The 21,566-nt window shown below is 39.2% G+C and overlaps 1 protein-coding gene across 2 annotated transcripts in view; it reads left to right on the top strand.

Moving 5' to 3' along the window:
• The first annotated feature begins 20,010 nt into the window (after positions 1–20,010).
• Positions 20,011–21,566, top strand: part of PKIA (cAMP-dependent protein kinase inhibitor alpha) — a 39,363-nt gene continuing 37,807 nt past the window's right edge. For both annotated transcript variants that reach the window (XR_013921834.1, XM_080339396.1), the window contains exon 1: positions 20,011–20,218. The gene's annotated coding sequence lies outside the window, so the exon portion shown is untranslated. The remainder of the gene's footprint in view (positions 20,219–21,566) is intronic.

Here is a 21,566-nt window from a genome sequence, read left to right as displayed (position 1 = left end):
GTTCTCAAAGTTAAAAGGTTTTTTTAAAAAAAAAAAACAAAACTCTAATATAATGCAACCATTTTATCTAAAAAGTATTTGCTATTTATTTTACTTCTCATAAAACTATTAGAATTATTATAGGGCTAGAGCCTGACAAAACTCACTATGGATTGTTTGCATAAGGAATATTTTAATTTAGATTCAGTAGATTATGAAAATTAAGAACTTAATTTTTCTATCTTTAATCTAAAAAGTTTAAAATGTCTATGTCTATTCCTACCTCGAATGCAGTGCTCAAAATAATTATTTTCTCAGCAAATATTCTTGGAAAAATTTCAGAAACTTGCTAAATATTAATTCTGTTAAGGTTGAACATCAAAGTAATTTCAGCTACATATATAAGCTATTAAATATTTTGGGGTTTAAAAGTTTTGAAATTTATTAAAACTGGAAACAATTTTAAATAGCAATTTGAGATATGTTGACTTGTATATATAGGAGCAAGAAAAAATAGATATGAGAAAAAAATCTCAATACACTGGAGGAAATTGGCGCTTTTTTTTCCATAATGACCTTCTAGCATTCTATTCTTCACTTTTCCTTGTATCTCTCTGCTTTTTTCCCGTTTTACTTGAAGTCTTCCTGAGACCTTTGCAAGATCCCAGTAGCTCTGACAGCAATTCCTAACTACGCAGACACTGATGTGTGTTCTGTGTACAGTGTTCTGTGAGTTGAGAATCAGTCAACAACACTTCGTTACCCATACATTCTAACTTAGCAAAGTTAATTAAAGACCAAGAGTCTGATTTTACACCATTTTTCTTCTTTAATACCAGTCTCCACCATCTCACTAGATTATAGGCAATAGGGATGAGGATTTTACCACAAAGGCCAAGTATGTTTCTCCTTTCGGACAATACAATCCAACCAATTTGAGTCCAATTTTTCTCAAGGTGCCATCATTGTCAGCTCCTGACTTTGCCCCAGTTTTTGACATATGCGCAGGACTTTAACAGCTGTTTTAGCATCACTTCATTTGATGTATCAACAGAAATACCATGAATATTATACTTTAAAATCTTCAATAAAGTTACAGGAATATAACCTCATATACTTTCCCACAATAGTGTAGGGATCTCCAGGCTTGCACTTTTCCACGAAGTTGCTGATAATATAAAGAGCTTGGAATGTTGATATGGGCCGAGAACACAGTGAGTGCTTTGGGGTCTATCCCTAAACAATCAGCTTGGTCTTGTTTCTGACATTGCCTAGGGACTGTACTATTTCTTTCATTTTTTTACTGTTCCTTTGAATACCAAAAGAGACAGACTATCACATCTCTCCATTAGTTTCTGCATTACAAAAAGGGAAACCATCCTCAGAGCACAAACTGGGGAATGGGTGGATTCTGTCAGCTACATTCTGCTCCTGTTTTTTTGCAAAAATTAGAGTCAAATAGTAACTAAGGTTATGAGAGTCCAGCTAAATGTTACTTCCTGTTACAGACAAACAACTATACGGACTGTGAACATAGTAGTAAAGTTAGCATATGAGGATAGATTTTAGCATGACAGCATTAATATTTTTGTTAATGAACAAATTAAAAAAAATATTACTATGGTGTGTTAGGGTTATATTGTTTATAAATTTTTACTTAGTACATTTATAAGCTAAGTTCTAAGAATGTTTTAGCATCAGATTTTCATCATTAATTCCAGCTGTATTTTCTATCATTTTCACAAGGTATATATTTTAAAATACCTCATGCATACTGAAAAAAGGAGAGATAAAACTGATATTCATTAACAGCTTAAGGATTATTAAGTATAATGTAAAATACATAATCAGTTACTTTAGTTTACAAATACATACATCAATGAATTGCCTGGAAATAATCTGGTACTTTAAGGGCTTAGTCAGAGAAGAAGGTGGTTTAAATAGAGGCATTTCAGGGTATGCCTAAACCACCAGACAGAAATCTTGTGATAGAAGAACTTCTAAGTCTTTTGCTTTGTTGGAAAGTTAATTTTAGTGCAATAGTAAAATATGTAGCATTTTACATCATTTTATTCTACCATGCAATATTCCTTCCTAGTATAATTTAGCAGATTTTCTAAAGAAGCAAATATTATTAAGAAGCAGCTAGCCTGTCTCTGTGTTGTCTTTATTTACTCTTCTAAAGTGTGTCCTGTCAATGAGACCAAAAAGAGGTTGCCATATTTTAATTCTAAAAGTTGAGTTTCTCTACTTCCCCCACCACAGAATTTCTTCATAATTGTTTTTCCCTATATTTTGGATATTATATTTATCCATATATTTCAGTGTTCAGTTTTGGGACCCTCACTACAAGAAAGACATTGAGGTGCTGGAGCATGTCCAAAGAAGAGCAACAAAACTGGTGAGGGGTCTGAAGCACAAGTCTGATGAGGAGCAGCTGAGGGAACTGGGGCTTTTCAGCCTGGAGAAAAGGAGGCTGGGGGGAGACCTTATCACTGTCTACAACTACTTGAAAGGAGGTTGTAGCATGGAGGGTATTGGTCTCTTCTCCCAAGTGGCAAGTCATAGAGTGAGAGGAAATGACCTCAAGTTGTGTGAAGGGAGGTTCAGATTGGATATTAGGAAAAAATTCTTCGCAGAAAGGGTTGTCAAACATTTGAACAAGCTGCTCAGGGAAGTGGTGGAGTCACCATCTCTGAAGGTGTTCAAAGGATGTGTACATGTGGTGCATAGGGACATGGTTTAGAGGTGGACTTAGTGCTAGGTAATGGTTGAACTGGATCTTAAGGGTCTCTTCCAACCAAAATGGTTCTATGATTCTATGACTATAATGCTCCAATAATAGGTGCAACTCTACCACAATAACATGCGTAGCTTCATCACAGTAAACTAAAAATGTAGCTGTGCCTTTCTGGTTTGGTATGGTTTGTTTTCTTGTACTGTATGCATTTTATCTTTCTGAGGCAAATGGGATTTGTCCAGCAACATGGGCCCATTAATAAAATATGATGCTTTCTTAAAGCTAGTTTTCTAGTTTAGTTTTCTAATTGTCTTTTGCTGCACTGATGGTATTCCTCCCAAGGCCTCTTCTGAGCTGGCAGGTTCTCTTTTGTCTGTGATATATACATTCCACTGGCTCTTGCAGTTGGTACAATCCTTTGTAGTTATGCTATCATTTTACAGACATCAGCACTGGCCAATCTTATGCTTTTTGGTCTGGCTTTGGCAACATGACTTTCATGGACACCAAATCTGAGCTTTTGCTCTTTTCTGTTTGGGGATTTTTTGTTTGTTTGTTTTTGTTTGGTTGGTTTTTTGTTTGTTTTTTGTTCTCTCATACTCATGCAATGCAAGAACTTAACTTTCTTCAATAAGTTTTCATGTGGGCTGACAAATTTCCTTTGCTTGGCAAATTTTAACTACTTCAACAAAAATCAGTTCTTTGTATTTGAGAGCTGGGACAAATCACAACCTGATCTTTTATAAAACCCCCAGCATTCTTGCATCATTAGGTCAGCTGTATCCTCATTTTCTATCTTGCTTTTATATAGGATTTAAAGAGGTTCGCTTTCACATATACCATTCTAGTGTTTCAGTTTACTGGGAAAAAATAAAAGTGCATATAAACTCTTTTGCCATATTCACATATGGCATTCCTAGAGGAGTCAACATCTCAAAGTATGAGACCTTTGAAGAAAAAACATGTGACAACTATCACTCTGCACTTCCAAACTTTTCTTTGCCTGCTCATTGTGCTCTCTCGCACTGTGACTTGGTGTGATGGCTGCACCACTCCACATGAGTGAACAGCGTGGTGGTTCAAGTGTCACCAACGAAGTGTCTGAGCGAAATCAGCCCTGTTGTGCACACTCTGAGAACCACATTGGGCTTCATCTTCTCAGGAACTAAGGAGTCTAGGCCATGTCTTATCAAGAGCTAACAGAACCAGCCTGAGCTGGGACTAGACAGAAGTAAATCTGCTACAGCTGCAGACCTGCACATACATGAAAGGCAAGGGGCTGAATACGAATCAATCACTTTACGCAATAAACACCTCTAGCCCCTCCAAGCCCATCGAGCTCTCCTTCATGGCAGCAGGCTGCACGGTGGTGATCTCCTCCTTGAGCAGGGCCACCTCTCAAGATTACTCCTTGAGGTTGAGAGACCCCATACCCAGCACCAAAAATCTGTAACAAGGGAGGCAACGTTTTTCTTTAAGTCTAAAAATGTATTGCATGCCAATGACATCTATATACATCCACCTATGGGTTAATTATTAGAAGTGTAGTTAATAGTATTTTACTGCTCTCTAAATCATTGCCTAAATCATTGTCTAATCACAAGCTAAATTAATCATCATTTAAATAATTGTCAAATCATTCTAATATAATTGTTAAATCATGGTTTGATTAACATTCAATTATTGCGTAATCACCATTTGATTTCCACTTGATTTTCATTCAAACATCAATTAATAACCATTTGATCATCTTTTGATCATTAATAAACCCCTTTTAGTTAAACCCACAATTGTGACTTCGCTTATTAATCCACCTCTAACAGACATTTTTTTGGAACTGACCGCTAATTCAGCTTTTCTTACTTTACTAGGTGTCCTAGGGGAAAAAAAAGAAGTCTTTAGCCAAAATATGAATTTATAGTGCATATTGCTACCAGATAGTAAAGGTCTGGTTTTCATTATTATTTTGCTCCTTTTCCTAAGGATAAACACAAGGATTAGCAATAAATACAGATTCTGATGGTGTTCAGGACAGACAAGGCATCCACTGTAAAAATACTCATGCAAAGTGTTCAGACAATACGTGTATTGTAAATCAAAAAAGGGAGGAAAGAAACAGAGCTGCCCAGTCCATTCTAAATGAAAAAACATGCTATTGTTTTCCCACGGCATTGTTACAGACAAAGAATGCTGAATAAGTGATGAACTTAGCTTTTGTGCGATTAAGTGCACCAGCTGTATTTCTGAATTTTAACAGTCAACTGGATGATTTTCAGTAATCTTTATAATTAAACATTTGCCTTAATTCTTCCATTATGTTCTTTCACATAATGTAGATTTGAATAGTCACACATAGCAGCTACCAATTCTAAAACAAGTGAGAGGTTTTTAATGTCATGCTGCTTCAAAACAACATCATTTGAGATATCAGGCATCACTGAAATTATGCTTATGGAATATGACACATCATAAATTAATGCAAAACAGCCTAAAAACCAGCACTGTTCTGAGTCTTTATTGCATGTTACTGGCTATCAAAATAGGCTACGACTTTCCTATAAAATCAGGAGAAACAGTCCTTCCCAAAGGACTGTTTCCTCTGAACAGTAAATAAAAAGAGAAATGGGAAAACACAAGCCTGGCTACACAGGAGAATTAATATTTTCAGGGAATGTTCCATACAGCAATAGGGTTTACAAATGATTCACATATATATGCACACAAATATTGCATAATGTTATAATAATTATAGAAGACTATTTTTTCACTTTCTGCACTATAATTTTCTCAGTTGAAGGTATTCTCTGACAAGGGAAAGATAGAACACCATAACCCTCCCTGGTAACTTGGAGGGAGAAACATCTTAATTAGCTGAAGACATGCTGGCTCCAAGGCCTGTTTTTCATATGCAGGATTAGGATAGAGATCCTTCCACTGTAACCCTCTTATATAAATGTTTCCTTCCCTGAGGCTGTATTCAATTTAGAACTGGAATAATGAAGAGTCATTGGAGGCCTGACAGGAACAGGCACACACAGACAAATTTTTGCTCTGTTATTATTTTATTTTTCATGAAGCTTTGAGAAAACTTAAGAAAAGCTTTAAATTCACACCCAATCATCATATCTACCTAGAATGGCAAGCTGAAGCAGACTTTTTCAGCAAATTCCAAACCTTTTGTAGGTGAACTCTAATCAAAAACCACAGAAGTAATGTTAACACTAGTTACCTTTTACAAAAATATTGATGCAGGCTTGCTTCTGCTTCCTGGGACAGCTGAAATTTCTTTGCCAGTGCTGAAGTGATGCATTTATTTAAAGAACCTTTGCATTATGGGAGACACTTCGTTATCAAAAACAACCATTTGAAATGGTAAATTGAGGATCTTCCTTCTGATTTGCTGTGCCTTGAAATAACAGAATCATATCATGTTTTATCCAAAGTTCCTTACTTTGAATACCATCAGACAATTATCTTATTCTTAAGATTTACTAACTAAAATTAAAACTCTTCATCCATAATTGGATGATGTAAGCTAAGTAAAATGAAGTAACTTGCCACATATTCAGGTTTGGTTGCTTTTTCCTTAAAATAAAATTGATATAAACCTGTTCTACTACTTAATCATATATTCAAGAGGGGTTCTTGTTCATAGCAAAAGTCTCACCAACAGAGAAATTTTGTGTGTGTTGAAAAAAAAGTTATTGCAGGAGCCATAATATTTAGGTTTTTAGTTGAAGATAATATAAGTTATAACTGTTCCTTCTTTTGCTGAATTGATAGAAGTTTGAGATGAGATAGGTTCAATAAATTATAAATTTCCTCTTAAAAAAACACCTCCCAAAGCTATCAACTCTCTCTCAGAATGCTGTTTGAACAGCTTCGCATGTCATGAGGAACAAGGATTCAACAAACCTTTTGATAACTTCTCTTTATTTGGAAATTAAGACCAGTTCTACAATATTGCCTTTCATTGCTGCAAAAATAGAAACTGTTGGAAAACTCAAACTTAAAGAGCAATTCAAGTAGAATTTAGAGTGAAGACAATAAACAAACAAACAAACAAACAAACCAGTAATATTCTGATAAGCATTGGAGTAGGGAAAAACATGGCACACTTAACAGAATATAGAGCAGTTGGGGCACTCAGAATTCTCATTTCAATTTCCAGCTTTGTCACAGACTTCTCATTCGACCTTGGTCAAATTTCAATGTGCTCCAGTTCTACATTTGTAAAGCAGAAATCAAAGATTCCTTTTTTCTATCCCTTTGTTCATCAATGATTCAGACTATAAGATATCTGACACATACATATACACCTATATATATATGATAAATACACTAATCACTTTGTGTAGCTGCATCAGGTGAGTACCACGGTATGGTTTTTAGTGACACCAACATTGTAAGCACCACTTACTTGTTCTCCAGGCGGTAAGACAGAATTACTTCAGGGGGTTTTATGTACTGCACACCAGGGAATGAAATTATAGTTTTGGTTCTACAGATTCAACAGAGACATTGCCTACTCTGAGTTTTAGGCAACATCTTGAAGTCTGCTCAAGAGAGTTCTCTCTCAATGAACCTTGCAGCAATAATGACAAATCTCTTGGTCTATCCGTTTTGTCTCTTTTAAGATTAAAGGTTCAACTGACCATCTAGCTTAGTGAAGAGTGTTGTAGCTGCAAAATTAACAAAATGACATGATCTGTGCAAAATGTGCACAGGTAACCAGCATTAAACACTTAAGGTATAGAAAAGCTGTTGTTGCTTTTTGTAAAAGGATTTTCTTTAATGTCTCATTTTCTGATAAATTTATTTGACATTTCATAATTAAGTATTGTAAAGCCCATACTACATCCACATGTTCCATTTTGGATGTAGTTTTAATTTAGAATAGGTTTTCTACAAAAATTAAATGGAAGATCATAACCCAGAATCTTCTACAGATATGTGAGATAAAATACACGTAAAAATTGAGAGTTTATTCCACATATAAGGAAAACTTTCAGCTGAAAAGGCCTGTAATATAGTGGCAATATATCTCTCAAATCCATAAAAACTCAGATTCTAGAGCAAACTAAAAAACGAATGGTATCAGCGATGTATGCAGTAGCTGTTTTAAGAAACCAATGGAAGGGAAATTATAGAGGAAAAAACCCTAGAAGAGAAAAAGATCCTGCTCTGTCCTCCCACCACTCTACCAAAATCTCAGAACCAGTAGCATTTCTTGCTCCTCACCAACTTTAACCTGCTGACTGCACAATCTTGTTCTGTCTTCATTTTTGTGAAGCAATGTTCTTTGTCTCCTCCCACTTCTTTTAGGGTGGCATTTAAAGTAGCTTTCTTAATTCCTGTCTTTACCTTCCTGGAGTTCTGTCCTTACTCTCCTTCTGTTGTCCTTCTAATATCTCATTTCGGCCACCACTCTATGGTCTCTCTTCAAAACATTTCTAAAACATCTTTGGGTGTTTTCTTCCTATTTAACTATGCAAGCAAAAATCTCATTCATGTTCTTATGGATTACCACAATGTTCTTTTTTGGCTTTGGCACATACCTTACTTGTACAACATCACAAAAAAAAAGTTTCAACAATCAATTTTCTGACCCATCACTTTGATTGCAGTATCTTTTTCTGTGCATTCCTATATTTGTGGTTTTACATGCAAAGATTCTACACCTGAGATGGGACGTCTTTGCCATGGACAAGTCATTACCATTGCTATTCCCTTTATTTTTATGATGTCTTTAAAAAGACATCCTGCTCCTGTGTTATGACTCTTGCATATTTGCAAAGACCAGGACTGAATTACCCAACTGTATCCTACTATCCAGTGTCTTTATTCCTTTGACTCTTGGAAATCAGAAAAATATTTTGGTTTGTGGCTGATTTTGTACTGTGCCTAGCCTAATCAGATCCTGATCTAGAATCAAAGTTTTTTCTTACTATGGTAATTCAAATTGCAATTTTTATTGAAATTTCTAGCAAAATTCCAATTTCAAAAAGCAGGCAACTTGGATTATGTGTATTAATTATATTCCATTCAAAGACTGATGAAAACTGTAGTTGCTTACGAAACGGACGTGAATAAAACTGTAACTTTGGTCATCAGCTTCAGAGGTCTGATTTAGCATAACTAGAAGTAAGATACATTTGGCCTTCAAACTGCAAGTCTGAAGGTTGTAACTTCAGGTTGTAACTGCAAGTTACAAGTCTGTGCTATTCAGCTGCTTACTCACTTAATCTTTTATTGCCTTGAGATAGCTAGCACACACTGTCGAAAGGCTCTTTTCAGGTGGAGTATGGTCTGCTGCTCCACTGTCATGTAATTTGATACTAGCTCTGAAAGATACTGCCTGTGTGGATATTCAAGATTTATTTTATACAATTTTATCTGTCAGAGTGTACATACCTCTACAAGCACGATAAAATCACACACATTATAAAATGTCAATGTTCAACCTATTGTACAATTTTATTCCCCTGTTTATCACAATAATATCTGAGCTCATTCAAACATCGACTAAATCTTACAAGTTCTTCCCTAGTAATCCTTTTTTTTTTTCAGAAGGATTTTGTGAAAGTTGCACCTCCCATTCACATCTTGCTGAAGTTCATATTATTTTTCCAGTCTCCTTTTTCTTCACATCCTACAAAACAATATCCCATTAACCTCTTGTTAAGAAGTTCATCTCCTAAAATTATTTTTCTTCTATTTCATGATAGCCACAGTTTTTTCTAGGAACATAAACAGACTCAAAGAAATCCACAGTCACAAGAGAAGATAGACTTAAAAGTGGGGCTCTATGAAGGCATTGAGTTTATGAGTGGGCAGGCACAAGAAGCAGTTGCAGAATTTTCTAATATGAACTCAGAAATTAAACAGAAAAATTAAAATAAAAAAACACTTACAAGTCAATTACATTTTATGAAATTAGTTTTGGAGGAAAAGATTCACTAGCATTTATACGGAATCACAAAAGTACTTGGTTTGGAAATGAAAATTTTTAAGCAGAAAGTCCCAAAACCCCAGCTGCATTAATCAAAACCACTGACCGACTTCTGACATAGGACTTATCAGTAATGAATTTGCTTCTTTGACTGTGATGGGGAAAAAAAAAAATCATTAAATATACACAGCTGTACAACAATGAAAAGATTTCACAGGAAACTGGCAGAAGTCTTAACCAATGCAAAAATATTACTAAGGATGACGATCAACCAACTCAAACTCCAAATGTCCAGTGTTGTCCTGACCACACTAAAGCCAGGAAGAATGATACTTGTATGGGAACAGGCAGGACCAGAGACCTAAATGAAAGTTTCTGTAGATGGTACCCAAAGAAACAACTGAGAATTGCAAATGCCTTGAAAACCAGGAGAACTGCATATGTTTAACTGCCACCTACTCATCAACATTTAAAAAAATACAAGCAACCCACAATCTTCTGTTATTTGGAAAACTAAGAATAGCCACCATCCAAAAATGATTTTTTTTAAATTCTGAATATTTATTTCTCAAGAATACTCAACAGAAGGGGATACAGAAAGTGAAACGAGAAGAAAAGCTAATACCCAGAGTCAAAACAGGCATTCTTCAGTTTTAGAAATTGCTTTAGACAAAGTTTTAGAGGTGCTGGCATGTTACTGAGAAATCTGCCTAAAACACAACTCATGATTTGGGATTAGGAAAAGATGTATTTCCTCTGGTCAGACAGGCAGGGTTCTAATGTTTTTTGGCTGGTTTTAAGTGTTTTAGCAGTGAATGATAACCTAGATCATACAAGATCACTGTGGCACATTTTTGCTGTCAAATTCTCTGCATCTGCAAAGAAGCCAGGTTTTGGCAGCTGTCAGGATTTTTGCTTCTCTCTTCCCTGTTGTGCACTGCAAGCTTTGGTAGTATTTTTTTTTTAGTTAAAGATCTTGTCTGTGTTGCAAGATGCTCTTTGCTGCATTGCAAAATGAACATTGGAGCAGACAGTATTTTGGACAAATCTCTTTTTAAATGCTTCTACATAACAATAAGCACCTGGACTCACTCCAGTCTTAGTGGTTTCCTCCACTAAAACAAACAGGTGTGAGGGAAGAAATCTGAAAGAAAATCAGGATTAAAACTTCACTGTATAAATGACAATCAAAAACATATAGACTGTACATTAAATACTAAATATGACCACAGGCTGAACTCCTAGGAGTCTTAATAAGACAGAAAGGCATAAAACTAAAAATGAAATGTGGACGCTGCACACAGATATGTACTGAAAATAGCTTAACTATTATAGGCGCTACTCAGCACTTTACACTGGACTCTTTTATCCTTGATTATAACGTTACCAGATTTAACTATTTGACCTATGAATTTCAGAATTGTGCAAGCTTCAAAATGTACTTTAGTGTCTTTTTTTTTTTTCACAAAATTTGTCAGGCTAACTCCAAACAAAATAAAAATAAATCTGATGAGCTTTCTTTAGTCCACATGCCTTGCACGAGTAACTGAACTAATCACTCAGATTCAAACATTCAAATCCTTAAAGGTCTGAAAACTACACATGCTCAGAGAGAATTGAACAGTTTTAGCAACAACCACTTCTAAGCTCCCACTCTTACATAGCACACTCAAAAGCAGAGTCAGTAGGACTTTTCATTAACTACTTACCTGGTACCTGTTCTAGAAACCTGAAGTTGTTGACCCTTTTGTTCTCTGACAGCCAACTCTATCTATCTGGCACTAGACTGTATAGAAGAGGAAGATGCAGATTTCAAATGCAAAGGAGACATGAGCAAGGAAAGGGTTCTGCTAAAAGAAGTACATCAGCTCAGGCTTTTCAGAAAGAGCTGAAGGGATAAGGTGAAAAGCCAAAATGACACTTGGAAGTTGTGAAGTGATGAGGAATTGGGACTAAAATATAGAGTCTCTAATTTCTTTGTCCAACCATGTATTATTAGAAAGTGGAAAATCCCACCATCTGGAGAGGAGTTATGTTGAATACTTGCAGAAATAAGGAAGAATAACTAACATCTGTGGGGACTGGTCTGAGAAACCCGAAGATAGGAATTAGGCTGAAGATCCAAAAGGATGAAAAGAAGGAGTTAGAAGAGGACATGAACAATGTATATCAAGATTCCTCAGTTTTTGCTCTTCCACTGTTGACAAATAGCTGTGGAATCAAGACGCAAAGTACTACATCTCACGTTAATATCATTGAATCATAGAATGGTTTAGGTTGGAATGAATATCATCTAGTTCAACCCCTCTGCCATGGGCAGGGACAACTTTCACTAGGTCACTAGATATCCATTAACATAAGTAAACATACTGAAGACCTATCTAGGTATTAGAATTATCACATGACAGTATTTTTTTCTTTAAAAATAACAGATTCCACATACTACATCTAAAAATATGAAAAACCTAAGGTGGACAAGTCAAACACTCAGAAAATATTATGTCTAATGTGAGAATTGAGAATGCTATTACAATCTTAATTTCTCCACTTATGGCATATGCATTATAACAGCATTATGTTCTTATAGGCTATTTTTCTCACTTGGAAGGATGCTTTATATTAAAATGTTAGTAATGTATTTTTAAGCACAGAAAAAATGCTACTATGGGCCTTTATTCCTACAAAGTTTAGAAAGTGTATAAGCAAGCAATGAAGCTGATCATGGAAAATGAGAAAACTCAAGCAGGTTAAAGCATTAAGAAAATCAGACTCCTTTGTACTAAGACAATGCTGGAAGCCCCAAGGGGAAAAAAGGAGAACACATCTGTTTCTATTGATGCCAGGAGACTAAAGGCCAGGCTGTACCCCTGCACACACACAACTTCCATTACCTTCAGCTGAAACAAACTGTAACTTAACGTGGAACTGGGACTTGTGCATAAAAATCAAAACATCATAGTAGAGACACAAGTGTCATAAATTATCATCAGTGCATTTTGCAAGTGTCTAACAATGTTGTACAAACTGAAACATTGACAGTCCCTGCCTTGAAAACTTGAGTATCCTAGTTTAAGAAAATATGCAACCAGCATTATGAGGAGGATACTGAGAAACACTGGCAGAGGCGCCTGCATCCAGAGTTTGGTTATTCTAAACTGTTTACAACCATATCATATTACTTGAACATTCCTGTTCTGAAGATTAGAAACTAATATATTGAATGTACAATGACTTTTTTGCTTTTAAATTCATATTATTTTTATAGTCATCAAGTAATTAATCACAATTTACTTAAATAATTATTCCCTCCCAAATGGTTTGTAAACAACCGTAGATATATACCACTATTTTAAATATATTTTCTTGATGATGGTTTTACTTATAAGAAAGTCTATTTGAGTATTGCTGATATTGCAGTTTCTCTTGCAATGTTCTTCTTCACCATCACAGTACTTTTGGGTCACTATTTCTGCCGTACACATTACACCTCATAAATACAAGCAATTGAACGAAATGTGTTCATTTACTTAATTTACCTAAAGGCATATCTATACATAACAAGCTATAATGGTAATAAAAGAATAAAGAAAGAAAGTAAGGTAATTGAAACAATGGTCATGGAAAGACAGCTTAATCTATTTGCTTTCAAAAAACCTCTGCGGAAACAGTATTTCCAACATCAACACTTTAAAGTAGTGTTTCTTCTTAGTAGGAAGCCTTTAGTAATTTTTATTTTGTGCATAATTTTATTTACGGGAGCTGAAATTATTTCATCTGAATGGTGTCAGAGGGATCAGATGGACATTAACTAATTAGGAGGGATAACTAAGGGTTCTTGTGATGCATTCTTAACATTGTATTTCAACATCAGTAAGGCTGTTCTGATATCCAGTAGGGACTTCACTTACTATATTCACCATGGGAACTGTAAAATAATGTTCAATATCTTACATTGCACTGCTGGTGACATGTGGCAATTGTTTTTTCTGTCATTTTTTTAATGCTTAGGTAAAAGTTTTGCCCAGATCTGTTTTAAAAACTGGTAAAATCTCATAAGAACTCTTTATTAATTGTCTTGTATTCATTAAAATGCACTCTTAAGAAAACCAGAAAACAACTGTTATTAAAGTGTGTGTTAGTACTTAGTTTAATAGTAGAAGATTTAAAAAAAAAAAAAAAAAAAAGGCACTTATGGCAAGCTATGATAAATAAACTCGTTGTAATAGAATTATCTGTGTTCTCCAGGAAACAGCACATTGGCTTGCCCCACAGAGACTCCAAAAACAGAACTTTAGAACATTCAAAAAGAACCTAATGTATGTAACTGCCATATAAGCAAGTCCATATGAGGTAGGCTATTTATTTAGGCAGAAAAAAAGTGGATCGGAGGTCAGAGTTCTTTTTTTTATACTCAGTACAACCATTTTTCCTAGTTTCAGGAATATAAATTTCAAAAAAGCCTATGTGCAGTTGTCCTTGTATCCTGTTATATTCTGGTACTACTTCTGGTTGGGATAGAGTTAATTTTCATCATAATAGCTTGTATGGTGCTATGGTCTGGATTTGTGATCAAAACAGTGTTGATAACACAGGTATGTTTTACTTACTACTGAGCAGTGCTTGCACAGAGTCAAGGTCTTTTCTGCTTCTCACCCCACCCCACCAGCAAGTGGGCTGGGGGTGCACAAGAAATTGAGACACAGTTGGGACAGCTGACCCCACTTGACCAGAGGGATATCACACACCCTATTACTTTGTGGTCAACAATACAAGCTGAGGAAAGAAGAAGGAAGAGAGGACATTCAGGGTGATGATGTTTGTCCTCCCAAGTAACCATTACACATAATGGTGATCTGTTTTCCTGGAGATAGCTGAACTACTGCCTGCTGAGGGGACACAGTGAATTAATCCCTTGGTTTACTTTGCTTGTGCATGCAGTTTTTGCTTTACTTATTAAACCATTTTTTATCTCAATCCTTGAGTTCCCACACTTTTACCCTTTCAATTCTCTTAGTTATCCCACTGCCAGGGTTTGCGAGTGAGCAGCTGTGTGGGGCTGAGATGCCTACCTGGGCTAAACCACACAACAGTTCTCCACATAATATATTCCTTAATTGGTAAGATGTCTTTTAAATCAGATCCACTTTTACCAACCCCTGTGGTCTATGCCATTTTTATCACTGGTACCAAGCAAAGTGGTAAAAAAGCTAAGTCAGCTCCAGGAGATTTATTTTCATTAGGAACTTCCTGAAGGTCCTAATGCTCATCAAAAGTCTTATATACCTTCTATATAAGTATATACTCACATATATATATGTGAGCAACAGTGTGACGAAGTATTTCCTAGCAGAAGAGCTTCAGAAAGCTCCCATAAGCTATTTAATACCGCTATATGATCTATGGCATATATTTTTGACACATTAAATGCTGAGGTGAAATTGAAATGAAAAGTAGGCCCATGGGAGTTCACCTTACTCTGCTCTGAACACAGACCAAGAACTCAGGAAGTATACGCACATTCCCTAAGTTACAGTGACAATGAAGTCAAACCCAGAAGCAACATATCAAGTGATCTTCTTCTGCACATCTCTATTAAAATTCACACCTCAGGTATGCATGCATGCTTGTCCTGTTTACACACTTCCTACAAATTATTCCGTGGATGGACTTGATTCTTGCCAATTGTTCTTATTTTTCAAATTAGTGTATGGCTGGCCACATAGTTACTATTTGGCTACTTGATATAAATGTTTGCAAGTCACTGGTTAATCGGAAAGAAGAAATAGCTTTCCCTAAAGCTATTTGTTAACTGTAACACACTTTCTACTGGGAAGTGTCGCTGCAACAAACTCCAGTAGGTAAGCAGAGATGCAGTCAGATCAATGAAATTCCATATCTATAGTAGCCTTGGATGATATGCAATAAGAATACATCTTCCTTTCTCAAAACTCATGTCATGGCTAGCTCAGAGTTATCCTATGATCATCTAATAGTTCTGAATTTTTCTTTCTTTTCCTTTGTGATTCCCAGTTGATAAGTCTCTAATGTATAGTGGTTTGGTTTGGTTTGGTTTGGTTTGGTTTTTCCATTAAAACTTCATCCCAGTTCTGTGATTTTACTCCTCATCTGGTTAGCATGTTATTCCAATCCTGTAGATTGATAGTCTTTCCTATTGAAATTTAATTCATTTGTACTTATTTGCCAAGACCACTACTGAAAATGCTAAGTAAAATCAAATCAAAGATTACTTTTTTTGAAGTGCTACCCCTAACTTTTCTCCAGAACAATGTCTTGCCTTAACAGGAAACTTTTTGCCATCTTTGTATTCCTAGTTGCTTACAAATATACTATATCTACCTTACCCATATCCCTATATTCTGCAGTTTATCAAATGGCTTCCATAGTAAGGAATTACTGGAGGGAGTCCAGCAGAGGGCTACGAAGATGATTAAGGGCCTAGAGCACCTTTCTTATGAGGAGAGACTGAGAGAGCTGGGTCTGTCAGCCTGGAGAAGGCTGAGAGGGGATCTTATCAATGCTTACAAATATCTGAAGGGTGGATGTCAAGAGGATGGGACCAGACTCCTTTCAGTGGTGCTAAGCAATAGGATGAGGGGTAGCGGGCACAGACTGAAGCACAGGAGGTTTATCTAAACATGAGGAGAAACTCCTTTATTTTGGGGGTGGCAGAGCACTGAAACAGGCTGCCCAGAGAGGTTGTGGAGTTTCCTTCTCTGGAGACATTCAAACTCACCTGGACACATTCCTGTGCAACCTGCTCTAGGTAAACCTGCTTTAGCAGGTGGGTTGGACTAGATGATCTCGAGAGGTCCTTTCCAACCCCAGCCATTCTGTAATTCTGCGTGAATTTCAGTGTTGCATGCTACCACCAACTACTTCATGCAATTGAAATTTTCTATGTCTCTTCTAATTTCTTAAACACTAGTACTGACAATCTCCAGGAATAGAGTACCACTTTTGACTTACAAAAATGTTTTAAGATTTTATGCCATGTTTTTTCCATTACATTTAGATGGAGATTTACTCCTCTGACTTGAACACACTCTTTTGTCACTATGAAAACTGTAACATCAATTTGTATACACTCATTCATTCATTCATTCATTCACCTTCATTGTTTTTCATTTACTCCAGACAGCAATTATCCGGAAAACAAAGTACTCAGTTTGAGGGAGAGAGCCTAGTTTTTTCACCCCATCCTCTCTAAAAAAAGAGCTCAACTTCATCATTTCAGGATTTCTTTACACCTTTAAAAGTGATGGACCTTTTACTGTTTATTATTTCTTTTCACAATCTAATTTAATCTGAATGCTGGCAAATCTCACCTCATCCTTGCTATTTCTAACCTCTAAGACACAACTTTCTCTTCATATGCTGGTTGGCATACTACTTCTAATGTCCTGTTTGAAGTCACCCCCTTTGCAGTTACGTCTGGAGTTCTTCCTTGTACATTGTTCTTCTCACTTATTACAGAAACTTACAAGCTTTCTCCATATTCAGATGTTTAACTGATTTCACTAACCAGTTCCTTCTATTTTCTCTACAGTGTACCCTTTTATATCTGAAAGGCTTAGATTCCAAACAATTTATATTTATACTTACATTTATTTTAAACTGATTCTATTCATTGTTACTAAATAGAATATTATATTATTTGAGTAGAACAGGTTTTCTGAATGTTGCTAAATGACGCACACCTTTATGTTTCTATCCTAAAATAAAATTCTATAGATCTCTCACTCGTGCCCTTCCCTTTTTTTTTTTTGTAATTATGTATATTGGATAGTACTAATTAATACCCCTGGGATAGAAGCATTTACTTCTCTTGATTCTGGAATTTACTGCTAACAAAGAAATAATAATAATTATATAATAATCATTCTTACTTTTCCACAGATCAAGGATTTTCTAGCACACTGGTGATTTAGATGATTGTGTTAGGAGCTGCTGAACCATGTAGCCCAACAGAAGAGAGGCTGCCATGGCTCCATTTCCCCAAGTCTAGTCAGTGACAAGTCTGAGCACATATTCCTAATAGGCACACACAATAAGCATGTGTACACAAATATATATATATATATATATATAAAAATATGCACGTGGCCAACCACACACATCAGCATAGACACAAACATTCAAGCAAACACAGATGGCATGAATGATGTAATCCCGTCCTTCTCTCTGGCATGGGTTGCTGTGACCTGAGGTGTGACTCTTGCTGCTGGCACTTACACCCTGTACACACACACACAGAACAGGGAGTCCTCTCACCCAGTAAAAGACCTAGAAATAGAGTTTAGTGTGAAAACAGGAGACTGCACAGATCAGGCACAGCCAACAGCCAGACAAGCATACTGACTAGCAGCCTGTTCACACGGGACTAGCCCTATTTTCCTCCTCATTCCACTATTTTCCCACACTTGCTCATCCCCATGTCACCTTGATCCCTTCCTTCCCCCACCTTTGGTTCTTGCCCTAAACGTCCCATAATAAGCCTGTACAATCCCAAAATGCTCTTCCTATAAAGCATACTGCAAGGTGTCCTGTACCCCTCAGCAGTAACCCCCTCAACCTGTGAGGCGATGCATAGAGCTTTTTGGTAGACTGCTGGGCCTGAGGCTCCCCTGGGACAGCCTTGAGAGGGCCTGGGCAGGGGCTCCTGTTCTCTGACCCAGTTAGTTGGGTTCCCCTGCCTGCCCACGTGCCCCTGGGCTCCTCTGTGTATGTGGAGATGAGCCTCTAATCACCTAACCTAACACACTGTAAACAGAGATTAAATATCACTGTTGAAATGCTGCCAATGCTGCACATTCAGGTTTGCAATGCCAGTCCATAGAAGAGGTTCAAGGCAGGGAGTAAACAAGAGCAGCCCAAAACTAGTGCAACTGTAGGAGTGCACAGGTACAGGGAATCAAATTAAAGACACTGGCACAGTTAAAAGTCTTACCATAAGCACCATAAAAATAAACACAATGAATTTCCAAAAGGGAACTCAGGCTCAGGATTTTTATCTTTCATCTGAGACACAGAGATCAAGATCCACAGCTTAGTGAGGTTCCGCTCCCCTTTTCTGCTTTCCTCTGCTACTACAGACAACCTTCCTATCTATACCCAGACCACTGAAGCAGGTCTTGTAATTTCAGACATCAACACCATGGAAAACATCAGCATTTCCAACTTGTGTCTATTCCAACACCTTGCTGGGGCACCACTTGGCTACCCAGTGAACAGAGCAGTCACAGCACCTTGGAAACACCTGTGTGCACACATTTGTGTTTTCCTCGGAGCTTGTCTGGCAGGACTTTTCTTCACCAGACACGACCCTCTCTTGCTTGTGAAGTACGAAGCTCTCTCAGACTATGATGATTTGGTGAAGCGTATCTGTTTGAACGGGACTGCCCGGTGTTATTTATGCAGCAACATAGCTGTGCTTGCCCTGCACATGGGATGAGTTCGTGGGATTGTAAACTGTGACAGGAATCCGGCCTTCTTCATGAGCCTGCCAGCTACCCAGCACGTGCACAGCGCTCTGTAAGTAACAAAAATAGACATGCTGCCTACTGGTGGATCTTAAAAATATCAGGACGCCCTTGGTAAGCCAGATGCGTGTGCTGGTGACCTTGAATGCAGTGCCTTTCCTCTGCTCTCCCCTGTCAGCCACAGAGCAAGATCCACTGGCAAAGAAACTCCCACCCCAGAAACAGCTGCATTTTTAGGGGCACAGGCTGCGGGGCGCTTGCGCGCCTTGAGGCCGGGAGGCGAGGGCGAGAGCTGCGCGCCCACACACAAGCGCAGGGATTACAGCGGATTTTGCTTCAAAACAGAGACGCGCACACACAAAGCTCTCCCGGGGGGAAGCTTTCTCTTGCCTCCAGCCCTGCAGCGCTGCAGGAGCCCGCCCGCCCCCGTTCCTCGCCGCTTAGCCCGGTACGGCCGGGCCAGGCACGGCGGGGACGCCCCAGTGCCGGACACGGGGTCGGCGGTTGGAGGGTCCGCGCGCCACCGGCCGTTGGGCGGGAGCGCCGCGCTCCCCACGGCGCGCGGAGGGGACTCCCGAGGCGGGGGGGGCTGGCGCGGGGCGGAGCGGCCCATCCTGCCGCCGTGCCCAGGGAGGGACCCTCGGCCGGCAGCCGCGCCGCGGAGGCACCGTGCCGTCTCTCGCAGACTCCCAGGCAGTAGGGTGCGTGTAGCACCGCGGGAGTGCCAGCCCCTCGGGTGCGGGTGGAGCGCCAGGGCCTCGGGCGGAAAGGCCGTCTCCCCCTCCGCGGCGGGAGCGGAGTGCGGCGGCCCGGGCAGGGGGCGGGGAGGATGACTTCATGCCGCCGGAGCGCCGTGAATTTAGGAGCAGCAGCTGCCGCCGCTGTCGGCGGCGGGATGTGGGGGTGAAGTGACAGCGGGAGCTGCCACCGGCCGAGGGAGGGGCAGCGCCGGGCACCCCGCTCCGCCGAGCGCAGGGGCTCTAGGCCGCCAAGAGCAGCCGCTGCGGGAGGGAGGGAGGAAGATGCGCTGAGCCGGTCGCTGGAAAGGTGAGCGGGAGCTGCCGGCGGTGTGTGCGGGGGCGGGCAGCGAACGCTGCGGCGCTGCCCGGACGGGGAGCCACGGCGCTGCCGCTGCGAACCGCCTGCCTCGGCTCACCCAGCTGCCGGTGCCGCTGCCTGCCCGCTGCTAGCACGGGGAAGGCCGGGCCGGCGGCCCGGGGAGCAGCCGCCGTGCTGCGTGCGCGCAGGCAGCGTCTGGAGCTGCGCTTGGGCATCCGGCGTCCTTCTTCTTTCTCCCCCGTTTCCCTCCAACAGCAGGCGGGCTGCCCTCTCAGAAGCGCCACAGTGTTGCATTTTATCTTTCATTGCCAAAATGTGCAGTGGCTCGGTGCCAGCTCTCCGCTCAGCAGCCCGGGCTGCTCTCCTCACCCTTGTCCGAAGGGATCCGGTCCAGGGGAGGGGGCATTTTGCGTGTGGCGCATCGCGGGACGGGCGCGGAGGCTCTGCGACAGGTGCAGGGCTGCGCTCTGCGCGCCCCAGCCCCGTGTGCGTTCCTCAAGTGGCGGGGAAGACATCTTGGGGCAGGAAGATTTCAGGGGAACAGAAGCAAAAAGGATGTCATCTCGTTTACATTCTTGGATTTGGAAGCTGCTTCACAGGATATTAAAGGGAGTGTAGAAGTTGGAGAAGCAGCCGTTTTACCAAAATGGATTCTGTTGACTTTTTCGGGGACTTCTGTCTGCGTTGGTTTTGTTTGTTTGTTTTCCATTTTTATCATCTAGCCCAATGTTTGGGACAAACAAAATAGCAGCAAAATTCGAATGCCTTTGTTTGCTAAATGGAAGAATTAGTGAGTTGCTCTTCCATCATGTCACCTGTAGAAGTGGAAAAGCAGAAGTACATGCAGCATTGTGGCTTGGCCATTGACATTGCACATTGTTTGTGACACAGACACAGATCTTAACATTTGATGAAGGGTCTTTCGGAATTGAATAGGAGGGGAAAATCTGCCTGGCCTACATCCCTGTCTGATATGTTAGTGATTTGGAGTTGTGTTTTTGTTTTTTTTTTTTGGCTTGGCTCTAAAAAAGGTTGCTCTAAAGCAGGCATGTCAATACAGGAGGCTGGGGTTGACGTGCAGGGGCAGGTCATTAGAATGAGCACTATCATCTGTAGGTAGTAGTGGTTAATGGCTCTATGTGGTTTGGTTTGGAAATGAAAACAATGATTGTGCCTCTGGGAAGAAAAGGAGAAGGTATTCATCTGTCCTTAAGGAAAAAATAAGGAAGCAGGATATTGGAAGCTGAAGGTTATTTTATTCAATGTCTATTTACTTGTGTGTTCATCTTAAAAGATCCTGTTACCTTATGTATTCACAGAGCAGTTCACACAGTTG

This window comes from Nesoenas mayeri, assembly GCF_963082525.1.
Source record: "Nesoenas mayeri genome assembly, chromosome: 2".
Taxonomy (NCBI): domain Eukaryota; kingdom Metazoa; phylum Chordata; class Aves; order Columbiformes; family Columbidae; genus Nesoenas; species Nesoenas mayeri.
Note: the sequence above shows the minus strand (reverse complement) of the source record. Positions and strands in the feature narration are given on the sequence as shown.